The sequence below is a fragment of the Panthera uncia genome (genome assembly GCF_023721935.1).
Source record: "Panthera uncia isolate 11264 chromosome A3 unlocalized genomic scaffold, Puncia_PCG_1.0 HiC_scaffold_11, whole genome shotgun sequence".
Taxonomy (NCBI): Eukaryota; Metazoa; Chordata; class Mammalia; order Carnivora; family Felidae; genus Panthera; species Panthera uncia.
The window spans coordinates 82836451-82854744 of record NW_026057578.1 but is presented as its reverse complement, the minus strand read 5'-3'; the positions used below and the strand labels follow the sequence as shown (position 1 = coordinate 82854744).

The 18294-nt window shown below is 39.6% G+C and overlaps 1 long non-coding RNA gene across 5 annotated transcripts in view; it reads left to right on the top strand.

Annotated features, from left to right (window-relative positions):
* LOC125937043 (uncharacterized) overlaps positions 1-18294 on the top strand; it is a 349554-nt gene that overhangs the window by 233205 nt on the left and 98055 nt on the right. For 4 of the 5 annotated variants that reach the window (XR_007462229.1, XR_007462228.1, XR_007462226.1 and 1 more), the window contains exon 3: positions 17505-17791. The exons of the other annotated variant lie outside the window; for it this stretch is intronic. This is a non-coding gene — a long non-coding RNA (uncharacterized LOC125937043). The remainder of the gene's footprint in view (positions 1-17504; positions 17792-18294) is intronic. 5 annotated transcript variants of the gene reach the window in all.

Genomic DNA, 18294 nt, shown 5'->3' with positions numbered 1-18294 from the left:
CCAAGGGCCTCCATTGATTGGGAAATGTCAAACACATAATACATAGATGACTTAAAATGCCCTAGGCTCCTTTTCTCTCTTTACTACAGACTGAATGGTCAGGTTTCTCTGCCTCTTTAGGACTCCATTTTCTCCCAAGTTTTTCTTTGAAAAGATGTAAAGGGGAAAATGTACCTTTCTCCATAGCTTCTGTGTATGCATTGAGCATAGAATGTTGGCAAGACCTATGCTGTGGCATGCTTTCTTATGAGTTTGATACACAAGCATTATATTGGGGATGTACATAATCCTTCAAATGGGTAGAAGCCAAGCTGGCAAATTTTTAGGCAATGGCTTGCTCAGGATGAAAATGCCAAAGAATGGAATATCTTCTTAGGCTGCCATTGGCAAGTTCAGAATGGAGACTGGCCTCTATAAAGATGTCTTTTCTGTGAGTGAACATGGCCTTAGGGGTCAAATGAAGTTTTGCTCCTTCTTGGCTGTGTGACCTGAGACTACCTAAGCACTTTGTGCCTCAGTTTCTTCAGCTGCAAAATAGGAGTGATATCTAACTTCCCCATTGTACCTTTGTGACAAGTAGGGTGGACATGGGCCTTGGACATGCTGCCCTGTTTGCAGCAACAGGTCATCACCTTTCTCGTTTCCCTCAGGCTCCTATTTCACTGCATTTTCTGACAGTCTTGAAGGCCTGAGCATTTTGCTCCTACCCTTTGGACTTTTTCTGACTTTAGGTGTTTCTGACTTTTCCTAGGGACACCTTTGCCCTCCTTCCTGTCCACACTCTCCATCAGCTGACTGGCTTGGGTGGGTGATTCAGGTGTCTCTCCACAGGGCTTGCGGATGTCAAATGGTGGATTGTGCATGAAACATCTAATAGTGGGTAATAGATAATTCTTTGTCCTCCTTTGTTCCCCTCCCTTTCCCAAGAAATGCTGTCAATTACCAGATGAGGCGATTTGGGACATCACTTAAAAATCTCTGTGTTTGTGGATAATAGGTATAATAATGCCCATTCCACCGGGTTAGGGGAAGAGTCAATGAGATTAATAGAGGTTAGGAAGTCCAAATCCTGTTATCTTCCACCAAGAAAAGTCAAGGCCCCTCAGCCAAACCCAGGGATAGGATTTGAGAATCAGAACCATCCAAGTGGTAACAAGTATTTGCTATCAGGTCTGACTTACCCAGTAGACACAGTACATACAGAGCCTAGGGTGCACGATACTTTTAAAGACCCATGAAAATATCTTAATTTCTTTCTATGCCAGAAGGAAAAAGGTAAACTTTTAGAGTGAAGGAAGTTTTAAAATACATAGTATTAATAAATGCATTTTATAACAATGCAGTTGTAAAATACAACCTTTAATAGTTTTTGTTTATGGAGGAAGGCAAAAGTGTCCCCAAGGCCCATGAAGGTCATATGCGGCCATGACTTGCTTCATGAGACTTGAAAGTCTCAATGGCTAATGCACACATCACCCTTTTGACAGAAATTCCTATATTTTTTAAAATGTTTATTTATTTTTGAAAGAGAGGGAAAGAGACAGAGAGACCACGAGCAGGGGAGGGGCAGAGAGAGAGAGAGAGAGAGAGAGAGAGAGAGAGACAGAAGATCTGAAGTGGGCTCTGTGCTGATAGCAGAGAGCTTGATGCAGGGTTGAAACTCACAAACCATGAGATCACGGCCTGAGCCAAAGTCGGGTGCTTAACCAACTGAGCCACCCAGGTGCCCCAGAGATTCCTATCTTTTTTCATGCACTCAGAAGGAAGTTCCTCACAGATGAGCAAAAATGCTTAATGCTGGTCACTCTAAGTGAAGGGAACTGGTAACAGTCACCAAAACAAAAATGTGTTTCTTCTCCATACCAGAGGGCAATTGTAGGTAAGGAGACCCAGCCTCTGAATGGAGAAAAGTCTAACTATTTCTATTTGTACTTGATTTTCTATAACCAGAGAACAGATGTGGGATTTATTTGCCATCAGGTCTAAAAAGTTCTGGGATTGGGAAAAGTATGAGCAGTTTTGTCAAATGTAGAATTACATGGAAATCCAGGATTCATCATGCATTGACTCCTCGGCCACACAACTTCCAGGATACAGGGAATACAAATGCATTTAGCTCCCATTAAATAAGAGGAGAGAAAACCAGACGTTCCTTCACTGAAATTACTTCCCTGAGTATAGGGATCAAACAGGACTCACAATCAGGGAGTCAGAATATGTTCTTTAAACCTTCAAATTACTGCAAATGAGGTGCAAGCCTCTGTCCTTACTCTGTGCCCTTTCTGCCTTGTTTTAAATCCTCTGGAGGGGTGATTTTCCTCCAGACAATTACATCCCATCCCTAAGAGAAGGATGGCTACTGTGTGTAAAGTCATTCCAGCTAAGCACTATGGGCTCTAATTTCATCACAACATTATGAAACTGATCAGTTTCTTTGTATAAAATCTTAAAAGGGCTCTATGGACTCTTTAAGCCAAAAAAAGGGCTTTTGAAAGCAGTTCAGGAAATTGCCAGCATGGAAGCGATTTCCACATGTGTCTCTCAATATTGCAATCTCTCCCTTTAGGTGCTGATCTTTCCTAGACTGTAATAAGAAATGAAAGAACAGCTTATTTTTCCTTTTAAAAAGAGGCACAATTAAAAAAAAAGTCCCCAAGAATCTTGTATGTGGGAATGACATGCAGACCATTAGCTTTCTCTCCTTGGCTTTCAGGCTGATCTGTATTCTCAATTTGCTATAAGTATTCCATTCCATCTAGGTCAGGAAGAATTACTTGTGTGTAACTGAAGTGGAGTGTGGATTTTAAGCAGAGCATGTGATCCTAAGAATGCAGAAAGATGGTATAAATTTGCATCTTCTTAAGAGGAACCCCGTCTAAAAACACTGAAACCATTTTAATCTAATAAAACAAAAAGGGAAGGGATGGAAATTCCATCCGAAGACTTCACACAACCTTTTCATTTCATTTGAGTAAAGAATTACAAAATCATCTGTCCAGCTGTTAAATGCCTTTGAGGGAGATTTTTTAAATTGTAGTGCACACTAAAATGGAAGGTTAATATCATGCTTTGGAGACAAGGGGAACAGCTTCTATTTCTGGGTAATGAATCATGCCCTTCTTCCTGAAGACCTTTCAGAAGTGAGAGTTGAAGTTACCTGTGGGCTAGAGAGGCCATTGCTCCAGGAAGGCCTATGTCATCAATGAGGACACACAACACGTATCCTTCGGGACATCTGAGCCCCTTTGATGCCCTGCCATGGAGTACAATCTTGGCCTCCTCCTAGCAGGGTTGATGATTATTTACTGGAAACTGACTTGTGGCTCATTTTGTGGTATTTCTTAAGCTGCTGCCTTTGAATTTATATGAGTGTTAGCCTTGGTCTTTTTCCTTCTTCTCTCACTTTGCCACTGGGCCATGCAACCCACATGGAATTGGATTTCTTGGAACAGATTTGCTGTCGATTGATGCTCATGCTTTGTCTTCAACTCAATTTCATGTGTCAGAACCTTAGGGTGACATATACAAATGAATAGGCAAATTGCACTTAGTACTCTTCTGGCAAGTTATCTGAGAACTTCAGGGTAATTGCTTAAAGAGAGTTTTTACTCTTAAAGCTGGTCCTAAGCATTCAAGTTAGTTCAACTTCACAAATATTTTTGAGCATCCACTGAGTGAAGATCTATGACAGGTGCCATAGGGATAGAAAGATGTAGGAGATATGGTTTGTCCCTCAAGGACTTTGCAATCAGGAAGGGAAGACAGAGAGTATGGAAGAACTCTAGTACATGAGATACTCACCATACTATCATATAGACTGTGGAGCCCTGCAGGGAGTTACGAGTGGGGAATAGGTGTTGTTGGGATTGAAAGGTGAGAAGAGTTTTATCATGTAGAGGGGATAAGAGGTGAGGGCATTTGGAGCAAAAGGTATAGGAATAAAGAAGCATAGAAGAGTGAACCATCACTGTGTTTGTGTCTGTGTGTGTGTGTGTGTGTGTCTGTGCATGTGTGTAGAAGGGAAGTACAGGGTACTGCAGACCTTGCATGCTGGATGCTGCTAGAGATACAAAGACAAATCAAGCTCCATGGCCTCCCAATCTAAGGACTTAGTGTGGAAGACAGGCATATGCGTAAATAACTTTAATGGATAATAGACTGTGAGAGAGACTAGGAGAGAAGCATATGCCATACTCTGTGTGCATCTCAAAGAGAAATTTAGGAAGGAAGAGTTTAATGGGACATAACATGATTAGATCCAGGGAGTAAGATAGAAAAGTCAAAGATGACTTCTGCATTTCAAAGACCGTACTCTGAATGATGGAATAATAGACACAACACATTTTGCTCCTTGTTCAGATAAAATTTATGACTTTTTTCTCTGATTCAAGATAAGCACATACTATAGTTTTAGTCACAGTTTGATGTATTGAGTTGTCTGATGTTCTCATAAATGCAAATAAAAACTGAAGTCTGCCAAAAAGGAAGACAATCTACTCTTGCACTGGCCTCAAACCCTATATGCAAATAGGTACCTTCTGAAATGAGTGCCACACAACACGTATGAAGGGTCAATGTATTTGCAAGTAAGTAAGGGGATGGAATAGAAGCGGTGAATTTAAAACTCAGAGGAGTTATCTATCCAAATCCCTAATATTTGGGAAAGTCTCACAAATATATTTTCTTCCAGTTACTGTTGGAATGGCTGAAGAGAGATGGCTTGGTGGGCTGTGGGTGTATCTGTATGTCAGGTTTGGATAAGCTACAGCTCTAAAGGATGGGAGACGGGAAAATGTATATAATATGCATAGTGTCTTGAGAGGAATGGAAGCGGGGTTGAGTCTGAGAAGATGGCTAAGGGCTATCATTTACTGAGCATTTATAGCTTGTCAGCACGACTCTAGCCACATTATGCTACTAGCTCACTTGAAAGATCATAATAACCTTACACAGTAGATTTTATTATTATATTTATTTTACAGATGAATAAACTGAGGCATTAAGATTAAATAACTTGCCAAGACACACAACTCTAAGTGGGTGGTACCCAGAGTCTTTGCACTTAATCCTTTTGTCAAAGTAAGTCTTAATAACAGAAGGCAAGAGAAGAGAAATATTTGACCTTAGGGTGTTCCTGTATAAAATTATATTTTGTTTTGATTTTGGGAAAAGAAATACGTAAAACCTTGTTAAATTTCCTGGGGGAAAGGACTGAATCAGAGAATCATAATTTTAGAATTTTCAAGAACCACGATCTATTGTCATTCATGACGATTTCTCATTTTTTGGTTAAGGAAATTGAGACTGAGAATCAATTAAAATGATCTCATGTTTGCTGGAGGTTAAGAACATACCCAGCGCACTGCTGTCTAGTGAGGCAGAATGATGCTTGCCAGCTTGTTGACATGAGCACACGTGGGCAAGGACCATGAAGTAAAGATCAAACATCTTAACACAGGGCTCTGGCTCTGGAAGAGAGCCTTATAACATGAGAGGGTCTACTTGACTTTCTAGGGAAGCAAAGTAGAAGTCCAGTGGGCTTTTGACCCAACTTTCAAGTGAAGTGTTCACACTCTCCTAAGGTGCTCTGATTGGTTGTTCAGTCTTAGCCACCGGCAGACCAGGAATGATACTCCTTTCTTTTTCCATAAATTTACTTCTAATAAATTCTCAGTGTACAATATAGACTCTGTGTTGGCTGGCAACTTGCTTTTCTCAACAAATCCAATACACTTCGGCGTTCATTTGATGGTTGGTTGAAGTCCTTATCAAGTCTGTCTGAAAGTGTATGAGGAGGGTTTGCAAAGTGGCAAGGTGTCTGGCAGATAACCTTGTGCTGGCTTCAAGTTCAGACTCCACAATGACTTGCAAGTGGTATAACCTTGGGCAGGATTCTTTACCTCCTTAAGTTTCAATTTTCTCATGTTTAAATGAGTGAAATAATAATCCCTGTATCATAGGGTTCTGTGGAGGATTAAATGAGCCAATACAGATGAAGGGCTTAGCACTTGCCTGGCTCATAATGAGAATTCAATATGTCTTAGCTAATTACAACAAACAAAATAAATTCTTTATAAACTTGTATTGTGTAAATTCATCATTGTTGAAAATATAAATTACAGTAAGATATAATGAGTCTATTATAATTATAGTAAGATAGAGTTACCACGTTTTTTACTGCAAAAGGCAAACTTCTTTTTTTAAATTGAGTTTCCAAACTGAGAATCCCTCTCAGTAGGGCAGGTAACAGGCAACAAGTGGTCATTTTTTAGAAAACCTTTTATGGAGACTACTGTGTTGCTCAAAGTCAGTCACGTGAAGACTTCTGTGAAAAATCTCTTCCAGAATTTAGAGTTAGGGAATGACTTTCTCCCACTGACATCTTTCGTACATTGGAAAAGGAAAGCCACTCACAGTCCTGCTCATTTTGCTTTGACTGTCAATGCCTTGGTGCTAAGTTTTTATGTTCTGTTGCAGAAAGGTAGGTTAGCATGAATTTGCTTTTTCTTTTGTCTTATTACTCATTTTAGTGTTTTCATTTTCAGTTTTATGATTTTGGTGCCTGATATTTTAAGCTTTCTCAAAACTCTTTTGTAAGCTGGAGGAGAGAAATGTAAGTAAATACCATAAAATAATATCACGTGGGTGGTTTTTCTTATAAACACACCCTCTGCCCAATTCTACACACCTGGTTTGCAGTGCTTTTTATTTGACCCAAAGTCCAATCAAAATGGCAAAGTTGACTTTTATATAAACACTTATTTTATGTTTTAATAGAACGGGCTATGAAAGTCCTACCCTCACAGGCATTTAATTTCAGTGGGGAAGGGGTCTTACAAAGGACCAGAGGTAAAGATTGTTTTGTGGACTAACTGACCAGGTGGGGACATAACTTGCTAATGAGCCAAAGCAGTTAATAATCATAAAAAAAGGACAAATAACCAAACAAAAACAGCAGTTAACATTTATAGTATATTTTAAAAAGCACCCTCATATGCCATGACTTATTTGTCCTGTCAGCCCTGCAAGTAGGAAGCCTTACTTTCAGCTTCATTTTAGATGAGAAAACTAAGGCTCAGTTATGGTAACAGACACGCCCCGGATCTCACAGGAAGTAACAGATCTTAATTCAAAATCCTGGGTTCTGCTTACTAGTCCAGAACTATATGCTATATGCTATATACTATATGCTATATACTATATGCTAACTAACTGGGATGTAAATTAAAAAAATAAATTAAATAAAACTTAAAAACTGTCTTTCAGATATACTCCATCGAGGTTTTTCTTTTTCTTGCCTACAACTAGAGATACTTAAAATCAATCTCCTCTTAGTTGGGGGAGGTTTTTGGCAAAGAAATTTGTGCAGTAGCAGTTAGCCAGGCCTACCTGTGTTAGAGTCACATTTGCCCCAAACTGCTGTACTTTCGTGGGTCTGAGCAATGAGGAGGTTGATATCTACAGCTGTAGAGCCACAGCTGTGGATTCTGCGTAAGGCAGATCATGAGTCTTGATGAATTTTTCATGTCTGAACTGAGAGTCTTTGCTATTGGGTAAAACAGAAAGCGACCCGTGTAAGTTAGACTCCATGCAGGAAGAGTCACCCACACCAGAAGGTGGGATTTCCCGGATACCTAGGACAGCCTCTAGGCAGAGTTCATCAAACATCTGATGAGGAGGGATGGGTAGCTAGACTTGATTAGAACTGGTTTTACCCACATGTGGATTGTATTTTATGTGTGAATGAACTGTTTGGTGGTGGTATGTGGTACATTTCTTCATGTGAGTTTACTTTTTCCAGAACCTTTCCTTTTGTTATCATTATAAAGCAGTGAGTTGTAAGAACTCCTCAGGTGTTGATATGGCGAAGTCACTGACGGGGTGGACCTGTCCACCTCCCTGGTTAGCAGAGTGGGCTGACAGATCAACGGAACTCCCAATAGTCTGTGCCTGTTTCCACTTGGATGCGCCACTGCTTGCCATCAAGAGGGCAGTATTTTCTTGAAGATTCCATTTGAAGATTGCTCAGAATGTTTTCTTCTGCAGAGCGCGTTTCCTTTTCACAGTCTTGCCTGACACATGGAAATGAACATGTCTATGCATTTCTCTTTAACATATCCTAAATTTTCAGAGTTAGAACTTCTAAGGTCTCATTTGAAGGTCCGCCTCATTTTCCAAATAGGCCGGTAGGAGTTTCAGTGGGCAATGTGAAGTTTGAATGATCTTGTCTTTCTGGAAAACTTAACATTTTGTTTTGTTTGCTCCAGGCACACCCCTCCCCAAACCACATTCTTTTCTTTTTAGCTTATGAGAGAACAAAAGTCCTATCAGGAGTAACGAAACCACCTGAACCATTCTTTTTATATTTCCAGAAATAGTTTATGGGGCCACTGAAAGATGTTGATGCTATCTTTTTAATATTCTGAGAAATAATCCTATTAAACAAAAAACAAGGGAAACTGTTATGCCCACAAAGCGGAATTACCCAAAGCCGACTGGCAGGGGTCGAATTACTTTTCAAAACCGTAGCTGTATGCTGCTTCTATCGCTCCATCTAGGGCTTGGTGAATGAGCAATAATTTGTGGATTCTGCTCATCTCTCTTTGCGAACTTTGTTCTGTGGAATTAGATACAACTTTGACAAATTAGAAAAGGCCTCCCTGCGCCCGCTGTCCCCAGAGTAACACAGTCCACTGATTGTGCGCTGGGCTTCTGAAGTCCGGCCGTGTCAGGCCATCAGCAGCAGCCCTGCCACCAGAGTACGCTTTTTAATAAGCAGGTCTGTCAGCACCGGGTTCTTCGGACCTTCCGACCTCTCCTTAATCCTTAGGACGCACTGACTTTCGTCTCTGTTTCACTTATGGCAGAAGGCCCTGTGCCGGGAAAGAAATATCTTCTTTGTTTACACCATATAGGCAACAAAATTAACCTTTGAGATTAACTGTAAGTGAGTGAGGATCATGTTTTATCTTTCCCTGGGACAAGGGGTAGAGATTAACACGTGCATAAAGGGAGTGAGCATGTACACGTGTGTGCATGCATGTGCACATCCCTCCTCCATTCACATCATAGCCCCAAAGAACTTTCTGCTCCTGTTCTCTCTCTCTCTTTCTTTTCTTTCTTTCTTTCTTTTTTTTTTTTTTTTTTCCACATAGGGTTTATTCTGCGCTGGATAGACCTAGTAAATGGTATTCCAGTTTTTTCTAATCTTTCATTCCATTTCAACTCTTAGAGAAAGGAGAAGCATATAAAACATCAACATATTAAATGACGCCCAGTAGGCCTATGGATAAAAACTTATCTTCGTCTAAAGACATGGGATCATCTACTTTCCCAGTGGAATTCTTTGGCCCAGTAGAAGTAAACATTGTCTCAGTGTACAGCAAGAACGATAAATGATTCACAAAGATAGAGGAAAGTGTCTCTTCACTGGTTTACATGTCAATGTATTCATGTTTAATAGTGCCAGATGGGAGAGTTGTGGTTCTCCAAGATACAGGGAATACTAGCCTGGTAAATACTTCTTTCCTTTGGGCTCCCCACCCTGCAAACACAAACTAATAGGAAAAATGAGAGATCTTGTTCATATTCATTTCTAATTTATTATGTTTAAACTGCAGTTTGACCAATTACACTTGTGGAACATTTTTTAGGAGTTGACATAAACATCAAAAACAACAGTTATGAGCAAAATTTGTCCTGGGGAGAGAATGGAAGCCAGCTGACTCAATATAGATGTTATTCTTGATCTCTGGAAATGTCTAAAGGGTAGGACAAGATGAGGTCAAGCATTAGATGATTTCTGACCTATGGAAAGCCCAGAAATGGACCTCAGATGTCCACTGTGTGCTGCTGACAGCATAGGAACCACCCATTCTGCTGTGTGCTCTCCATTTTTGATGGGGTCTTAACCTTCAAAAACCAGCTCAATAATGACAAGGAATCACCACCACCATGGTGACTAAATCCAGGCACCCTACTTATGGCTCCTGTCTCCATTTCTTGAAGTTGCTGAAATGTCTGGGACTTAATAGGGTAGTGATTCATTCTGGCCACAGCCATTTCTTAAAGCCAACAGTTCTATTAGAAACATATTATGATCCCAGTTTCTTCATATTTAGTTGGATTCTATGGAATTTGATTACTTTTATAATTTTGTTGCCTTTCATCAAACAGGATTATTTCCTACTGGTTTCAGTTCTATGCTCTCTCTCTCTCCTCTCTCTCTCCCTCTCTTTTTTAATAAACAGAACAAAATAAAGTGACATGTCAGCACAGAGATATTTTATTTTTCACTCAACAGTGGCAGTGACCATAACAATTAAATAGAAGAGAAAAGGGACTTTGTTGTAGGTGCACAGTTGAGGTTATGCAAAATGGAGCAATAACCAGGTCAGTTGCCAGGGAGCCCATGATAGAACCGCCGGTGTTTCAGGGGAATGAAAAGAGCATGTGTGTTGGGATCCCCAGTTTCCCCATTATCATCGTCTTGAGCCAGGTACTTAACGTGTGCTGCGTTAGTTTTGGCTGAGGAAAGTGCTTGCAGGAAGCAGTTTTTTAAGTTTCCTTGATATCTCTGGGAGGTAATAAAGATCTCTATTTACAAATAATGCACTTTCTGCGAAGTGCCTTTGTGTGGGCATTGCACACCCTAGCAAAACGAGAGAGGTTCTTTGTTTTGCCTTGGTGGGAAGCGCAACAGTTGAGTCTGCAGGATGCCTGGTTTGCAGCCACACCTTTTCCTTGCTGGGTGTGTGACACTGTTCAAGTCATTTAACCTCTCTGTTCCTCTGTATTCTTATTTCTGGAATGGATTTAATAACGATGTAGGGATCCCCGAGGGACCAGCAGATGAAAGGACAGCACTTTATTTCCTGGCTGTCTTGTATCCTTTGAGATGCTGCCAAGTGTCACCTTCTCAGCAAAGCCTTCCTGGACCACTGCGGGCTGGGGGACCCCCCTGTCCAGCTCACTGAGAACACTTATCATACTACATGCAACGCTGAGCTTATGTAGCTTTTCCACCACTCGCCTGCTGTAAGCTCCTTGTAGGTAGGAACGGTGATTCTCATCTTGTAGCAAATGAAACAGAGCCCAGCCCAGTGGCTGGTCCACAGCAGGTGCTGTAAAGACAGTCGAATAATGGACAAATTGAACTCTATCATTAAAAAAGTGCTCAAAGGGATATTAGATTTGCTAACGTCTGTATATCAGCTCCACGTGGCAATGTATGTTGAGGCAAATTTGTAAAACTTTAACTCAGGTTTTACACATTCTTACAATAGAATTCCTTGAATGTTCACAAAATCTAAGGAAACTAAAAGTAAAAGATCTTTATTGGAAAAAAGTTTGGAGTGCCATTTCTCTCTCCAACTTGCTCATATGAAATAAGCGCAAGAGTGTAAGAGTAATGACTGACTACTGGGGGGAAGGTAAGACTCTGGTAAAACCTTGGATTATATAATCACACGAGTTGTGCCCAGTATTCCCTGTCTGACCTGCAGAATAGTGCATGTTTTTATCTGTATAAGGTGAAATGAAAAAATACGTGAGGAAGCTCTTGTTGGTGTGTCAACCTGGCAGGAAAAAAAAAAAAAAACAAAAAAAACCCAAAAAACAAAAAACCAAAAAACAAACAAAAAAAACCAATAGAAGATATATTTTGGATTTTCCAGAAGTGAGGACAAATCTGTAAAGCTAAACTGACTCTCTCAACACACATGACCACTGTGATAACACTCATCGGAGGAAAAGATGGCATGTTTTTTCTCTCTCATCTGTTCCTGTCTTCCTTCCCCTCACATCCGGTATTTTATAATAAAATTTCCAACAGATATGGGCTGTTCAACAGTCACTAGCAATACATTGATTAATTATGTGTGCCAGACTTTCAGTATATAATTAAGCTAAACAAAACTGCATTAAAGTAATATGAATAATTTGACTTCAAGCCACAAAAACAAGGAAACTGAGTGAAAGCAGAATCTCTGACCTCATTCACTTCAGCATATTGTAGGAGACAAAAATGTAATCAGAGTTATAAATCACATAGCTGCCACAGTATGACGATGGAGAAAGGAAATTGTTCTGACCTTTGTTGGGAAGAGTTTCAAAGGTAGAAATTAAAGTGCACATTTTGTTCATTTCACAAAATTCTTTAACTGGGAAATATGATGAACAAAAAATACCCTTTCCTTACTTAAGGGGGGTAATGACTATTTTTGTTATTTTTAAGAATGTCATTTGATTGCATTTTCTTCAGTATGCCTTATACATGACACGTTTACAGTGCCTCAAAAGTATTTCATGTCTATATGCTTTCACTGTCTCTGACACCAAAATTCAGAGACTAAAGTATATTATGTATCTACAAAAATGGAATTAATCCTTAATAACCTTCCTCCCCCCCATTATAAAAGTGATATTTATTCACTGTGGACAAATTTGGAAAATGCAAAAAAAAAGTATATAGAAAAGAAAATAAATTACATTCATGATTCTACTACGTTAAGAATTCTGAGGTAGCCACACTTAACACCTGTTTCCTTCCAGTTTGTAGCGTGTGTGAGTATGTGTGGAGTCAAGGATCATCATGCCGTGTATACACTTTGGGACCTGCTTCTTTCACTTCACAATATTTCACAAGCATTTTTCCATTTCATAAAATATTCTACAGAAATCAGATTTTCAGTTGTTTAATAGAATACTATCATATGGATAAATCATACTTTATTTAACAAAGTTAATGTTTTTAACAACACAATTTTTAATTATTATTTTAAAAGAGCAAAACCCTTGAATGAGCAACTCTATGCATAACTCCGTATGCATGTTTCTGATTGTTGCTTTCCATGAAATTCCAAAAGGGCTTCCTTCAGTAAAGGATATGAGCATATTTAAGCCTTGTTCCATCATATCCAGGATTCATCCATAAAGGCTGAGCCCCTTGCATCCTCAGCTCTAATGGATGAGCCACGTGACCACCCCTGAAAGAGGACATTCTTAAAAGAGGATGTCCTTTGAAACCTAAGGAGTGGGGGGAGGGAGTGGAATCATAAGGTGCAAGAGTGAAAATCTTTCCTTATATTCCTCTACACACAAACAGCAATAGCAGAAAAGAAAGAGGGAAAAGTATTGTGAAAAATGGGAAAGGCCATCTGAATATAAACTGTTTACTTTATTAAAACCTATCTGTGAGGTTTGGCACCCTATTTAGAGTGAGTATCCAATTAATCCGTCACTGACATACCAGAAAGAAGTTCCAAGTTGCGGAGATGCTGACCAACCAACTTAAATGAACCAAAGCACCAGAGGGCTGTGTGTGTCCACTCACCCAGTGAATGGGTATCTTCACTGGTAGTAGATTTTATTCAAAATGCCACCCATTCTCTTTTCTGAGAACTGCTCTCCCACTCAGTCCATGGGGTTTCGCACCTACCGACTGTGTTTGTACCCTTGCCATGGCTGATTAGACTGGCTGGCTCAAGCTAGGTTGGCTGGAGATACTCCTAAAGATAGTAAGTTAGTCTCTTATATAGGTTGATATTCCTTTGGTTGCAAGGACTAGAAGATTGGACTTATACTGTCTTAAATATAAAGGGGTTTTGTTGATTTCTGTTCTCAAACTGTTCTAGGAGAGATTTAAGCTGCAGGAGTGATTTGGTCAAGGACTCAAATGATGTCAGTAGGATCCAAGTCTTGGCTTTCTTCCTCTCAGTTGGCTTGACCCTCAAGCTGGCTCCCCTCATGGTTGTAAAAATGACAAAGCAGTCCCAAGTTCACATTCTCACTCAGGCCCCAGGAAAAAGAGTGAGTTTGTGTCCTAGCTTTCTACATAAATCTGTGGATTCATTTTAACTGGACCTATTTAGTTGTGCTTTTCCTGAACCAGCTATTGGCCAGGGCAATGAAATCCACTGGTTGATTGAGCTGACTTGATTTTCCCTCTGGAGCCAGAGGTAGGGTCCATCCCTCGTGCACTACATTGCTTGGGAATTGGAATACCGTAAGGAAGAGGGAAATACATCCCCCAGAGGAAATTAACAAGTATATACTAGCATTTCCCATGTAGTTACGACTCTAACTTACAGAGTTGGAGGTAATAAGGGCTAATTCTCCCAAAAGGGTTGGGCAGCAGTAAAGAGAGAAGAAGAAAGCAGGTGGAACAGAGAAGCAGGGAGGAGGTGAGGAGAGGATGTTGATGGATTATTCTACTTATTCTAATTAGAATTCTAATTATTTCTACTAGTCCTTTCCTGTGGTCTAGTTCTATTCCTCCCACTGTTCCTTGAGAAACCCCCATATCCTTATAATAAATTCCGCTTTTGCTCAAGTTGTTTTGAGTTGTTACCTACAACCACATTTACACCAATAGTGGCTTCTAGAACATTCCCAACCTACTGCAGAGGACTGCCTGCCTTTATTGCTTCCTTTGCCTTAGATGTAGGCCTTCTATTTGGTAGTTCTTTTCCTTCTTTTAAAGGTGTTTTGGATTAAATGTGGCTACCAGGAACAGGGAGCAGCAAGAGTTGACCATGAACCTAAGACAGGCTGGCCGTAGTTTATTGGGCCCATTTGATACGGGTTTAGGGAAGACATTTGACTCCATTTACTTAACAGATGTTTATCAGTTCTCTCAACAGAAATGTTGCAAAAATCTTCAAAGGAGCCTTTCTTTGCTTCCCTCTCCCCACACCTTGGATGCGATGTTCAGTGAAATATGTTGACTTTTTTTTTCTTTACAAAACCCATAAAAATGTCCTGGTTGACATGCAATGTTGTGACAAGCCCTAGTAGATTGTGTCAATCATGTTGCTTTATGTTACATTAAGTGACATATTGTAATGTGATTGATACAACATGGGATGACACATCATAATGCAAAATATCATCTGGAAAATGTAGAAAAACAACAGAAGACTTGAAGCCACTTTTACTTTCTAATTCTTCAAATAAGATAGAGGAAAATCTTTCATTCCTCAGGATAGTTACCTGGGAAAGGTTTAGGTCTTGTGGGGGTTTCAGTGGTGCTCTTTTCCTTTGTAATTAACAGGTGATAGTGGAAAATACTTGCATTCTTTGGGGACTGATAAACTCTGAGTTTGGATGGAATGTCTCTAAACCTTTCTGGAGCTCCTTAGTAACAATATCTGTTCTTCACATTAATAGTGCCTTTATAGATTTTATATAAAAGGATTCCACCTTCCTCTACCCTAGTTAATATTCTCCTCTTTAAAATCTCTGATAAGGGCACCTGGGTGGCTAAGTCGGTTAAGCACCTGACTTAGGTCAGGTCATGATCTCATGCTTCATGAGTTCAAGCCCCACATCAGGTTCTGTGCTAACAGGTCAGAGCTTGGAGCCTGCTTCAGATTCTGTTTCTCCCTCTCTCTCTCTCTCTCTGCCCCTCCTCCACTTGCATTCTCTCTCTCTCTCTCTAAAATAACAAACATAAAAAAAATTGAAAAAAAATCTCTGATATTTTTCTCTTGTTCTACAAAGTCTTGAGGAAAAAAATTGCCTTTTCAGATTTCACTGTGAGGTCAATGAGGGTTTTTTAGTATATCTTGGAAAATTTTTACTGTAGCTCCAGAGTCTTACACAGTTTCTGGCACATAGTAACACTTAATAAGTGTTTGTTAGGGGCACCTGGGTGGCTCAGTCAGTTGAGCGTACAACTTTGGCTCAGGTCATGATCTCATGGTTCGTGAGTTCGAACCCTGCATCAGGCTCTGTGCTAACAGCTCAGGGCCTGGAGTCTGCTTCGGATTCTGTGTTTCCCTCTTTCTCTGCTCCTCCCCTGCTCACACTCCATCTTTCTCTCAAAAATAAATAAAGATTAAAAGAATTTTTAAAAAGTAAAAAAAAAATTAAAAAAATAGTGTTTGTTGAATGACTTACTGAAGAATGTTCATCTTTAATTATACTTAATTGCATTTATTGAGTGACATTTAATCACATATAGTGAAACTTCATGTATTAGTTTCCTAGGGCTTCTGTAACAGAGTGCCACAAATTTGGTGGCTTACAACAAAAATGTATTCTTTCACAGTTCTGGAGGACAGAAGTCTGAAACAAGGTGTCAGTAGGGCCATACTCCCTCTGAAGGCTTTAGAGGAAGATCCTTCTTTGCTTCTTCTAGCTTTTGGTGGCTTTGGGGTTCCTTAGTTTGTGGCTGCCTACCTCCAATCTCTGCTTTCATCTTCATATGGCCTTCTCTTCTGTGTCTTCTTCTCTTAGAAGCACACTTGTCATTAAATATAGGGCCCACTTGGATAATCTTGAGATGGATGATCGCTTCTTAAGACTTTCAGCTTAAGAAGCTGAAGGTCTTCTGCAAAGACCCCTTTCTCCAAGTAAGATTACATTTATAGGTTCCTGATGGGCATACCTTTTGGAGAGCGGCCATCATTCAACCTGGAATATACCAATTAAAAAAAAAATGAGCTGGGGTATGTTGGGGAATTAACATTTTTTTGGTTAATGGTTGCATAAAATATGTTTTTAATCTATGTTTAAAATCTTTCTGTTTACTTCCATGTCTCAGTAATTATGGTATTATAAAGATAATTATATATTTCTTTAATAATGGATACCTTTATAATATCAAAGTTCCCAATCTGTGAATTTGCACTAATAATTGAAGATATAGAGGATTGTAAAAGCTGAGATAAATGTGTAGACCTCAGTATAATATAGACTCTAAAGTCCTTTAAAAACAAGCCAACTAACCATACCTCTTCCCTGAATGTGCTGTGAGATGTATGTGATTTGTCTTCTGAATGTGAGCAGAATATAAGGAGAGATTCTGGCTAGTTGAGGATTTTGAGTAAGCAAGCCCATTAGAGTTTCCTTAAATGTGAATTCCTTCCCTGTTATCTCCCCTTCTGCCTGTATCCACTTGCAGACATAGGAGTTCATAGAGGTGAGAAGCGAGTGTTTGGGGCAGCCAGGGAAGGTCTTGCGAGAGAGGTAATATAATAAGAGGACAGGCCATTGATAGAAGAAGGTGTGGTCTCACAGTTTTCCTCAGGGCCACCAAGTGCTCACTTCTAGAGAGCTCTTATCCTCCAAGTAATGTGGGGTCAGACCCTTAGAACCATGCACCTCTGAGTCATGGAGACAAATAAGCCCTCTGGTCTTCATTCTGATAGCAAGACAGGATCACCATAGACTCATAGTAACTTTTCCTCTCTTTGTTCAATATCTTGTGGCTGCATAGAGTAATTTAATAAATCAAAATCGTCTCTTTCAATTTTCATTGTGGCTACATCGGTGTTCTTTTGAATGGAGTTCAATTATTGGGATGGCATATATTACTTTGAATCATTTTACAGCTCAATCAATACACACATCTTCATAATAAATATCGATGTTCTTTGGATGCCTAGTGTCGCACATATTCAGCATGGCTGTTAGGATCCAGGCAGCTCTGGGTAATTAATATTTTTATTTTATTGTTTCATTGAACTCTGTCACTCATATCTGCATTTTGGCCCTTCCAGAAGGGAAGAGAAATGCTGAAACAAACAGAATCCTCCAGAAATCCATTCCACTAAAAACACCGAAGTTTGAGAACTAAAATTTGCTGTGGAACTCCACTGCTATAGAATAAACACATTCAACTCAACAGGGAACACAAAGAGCCTACCTGCTATTAGTCTTTGTAAATGACCAGCCAAAAAGAAGTAGGACGGTTTTCCTAACAGGTTTAGAAAAGGAAAAAATCTTAACTCAACTGAATCCTCCTACGAATGCCAAAGGCCTCTAGCTGGGAAAGCAAAGATACCTGGTAAGTGGCTGTTAAAGGTGCAGTGAAATCTGAATATCCGATATGCCAAAGATCATGATCACAACATTTACTAAGATTCTTATGCAATCTTGTATTTAATTATATTTTTACAGTCAGATATAATCAGTGATTTATTTGAAACTTCAGTACATAGTGAATTACTGATGAGTAGATGGTAACGTGTTTGAATTTCTAAGATATTTTGGTTTCTAGTAGGAATTCAGCCCCAGTCTACAGTATCTACAGTGAAGGCATTGGGTCTCACCTCCATCTTCACGAATGAAGAGTAACTAGACTGCTAATCCCTGGGTTCCCTCCCAGGGGGCTCATGTAATCTCTGGTATTTGTATTTTAATCATGATATACATACTATATTTACCCATTTATTTTTTTGTTTTTGTTTTTATTTTTTTAATATGAAATTTATTGTCAAATTGGTTTCCATACAACACCCAGTGCTCATCCCAACAGGTGCCCTCCTCAATGCCCATCACCCACTTTCC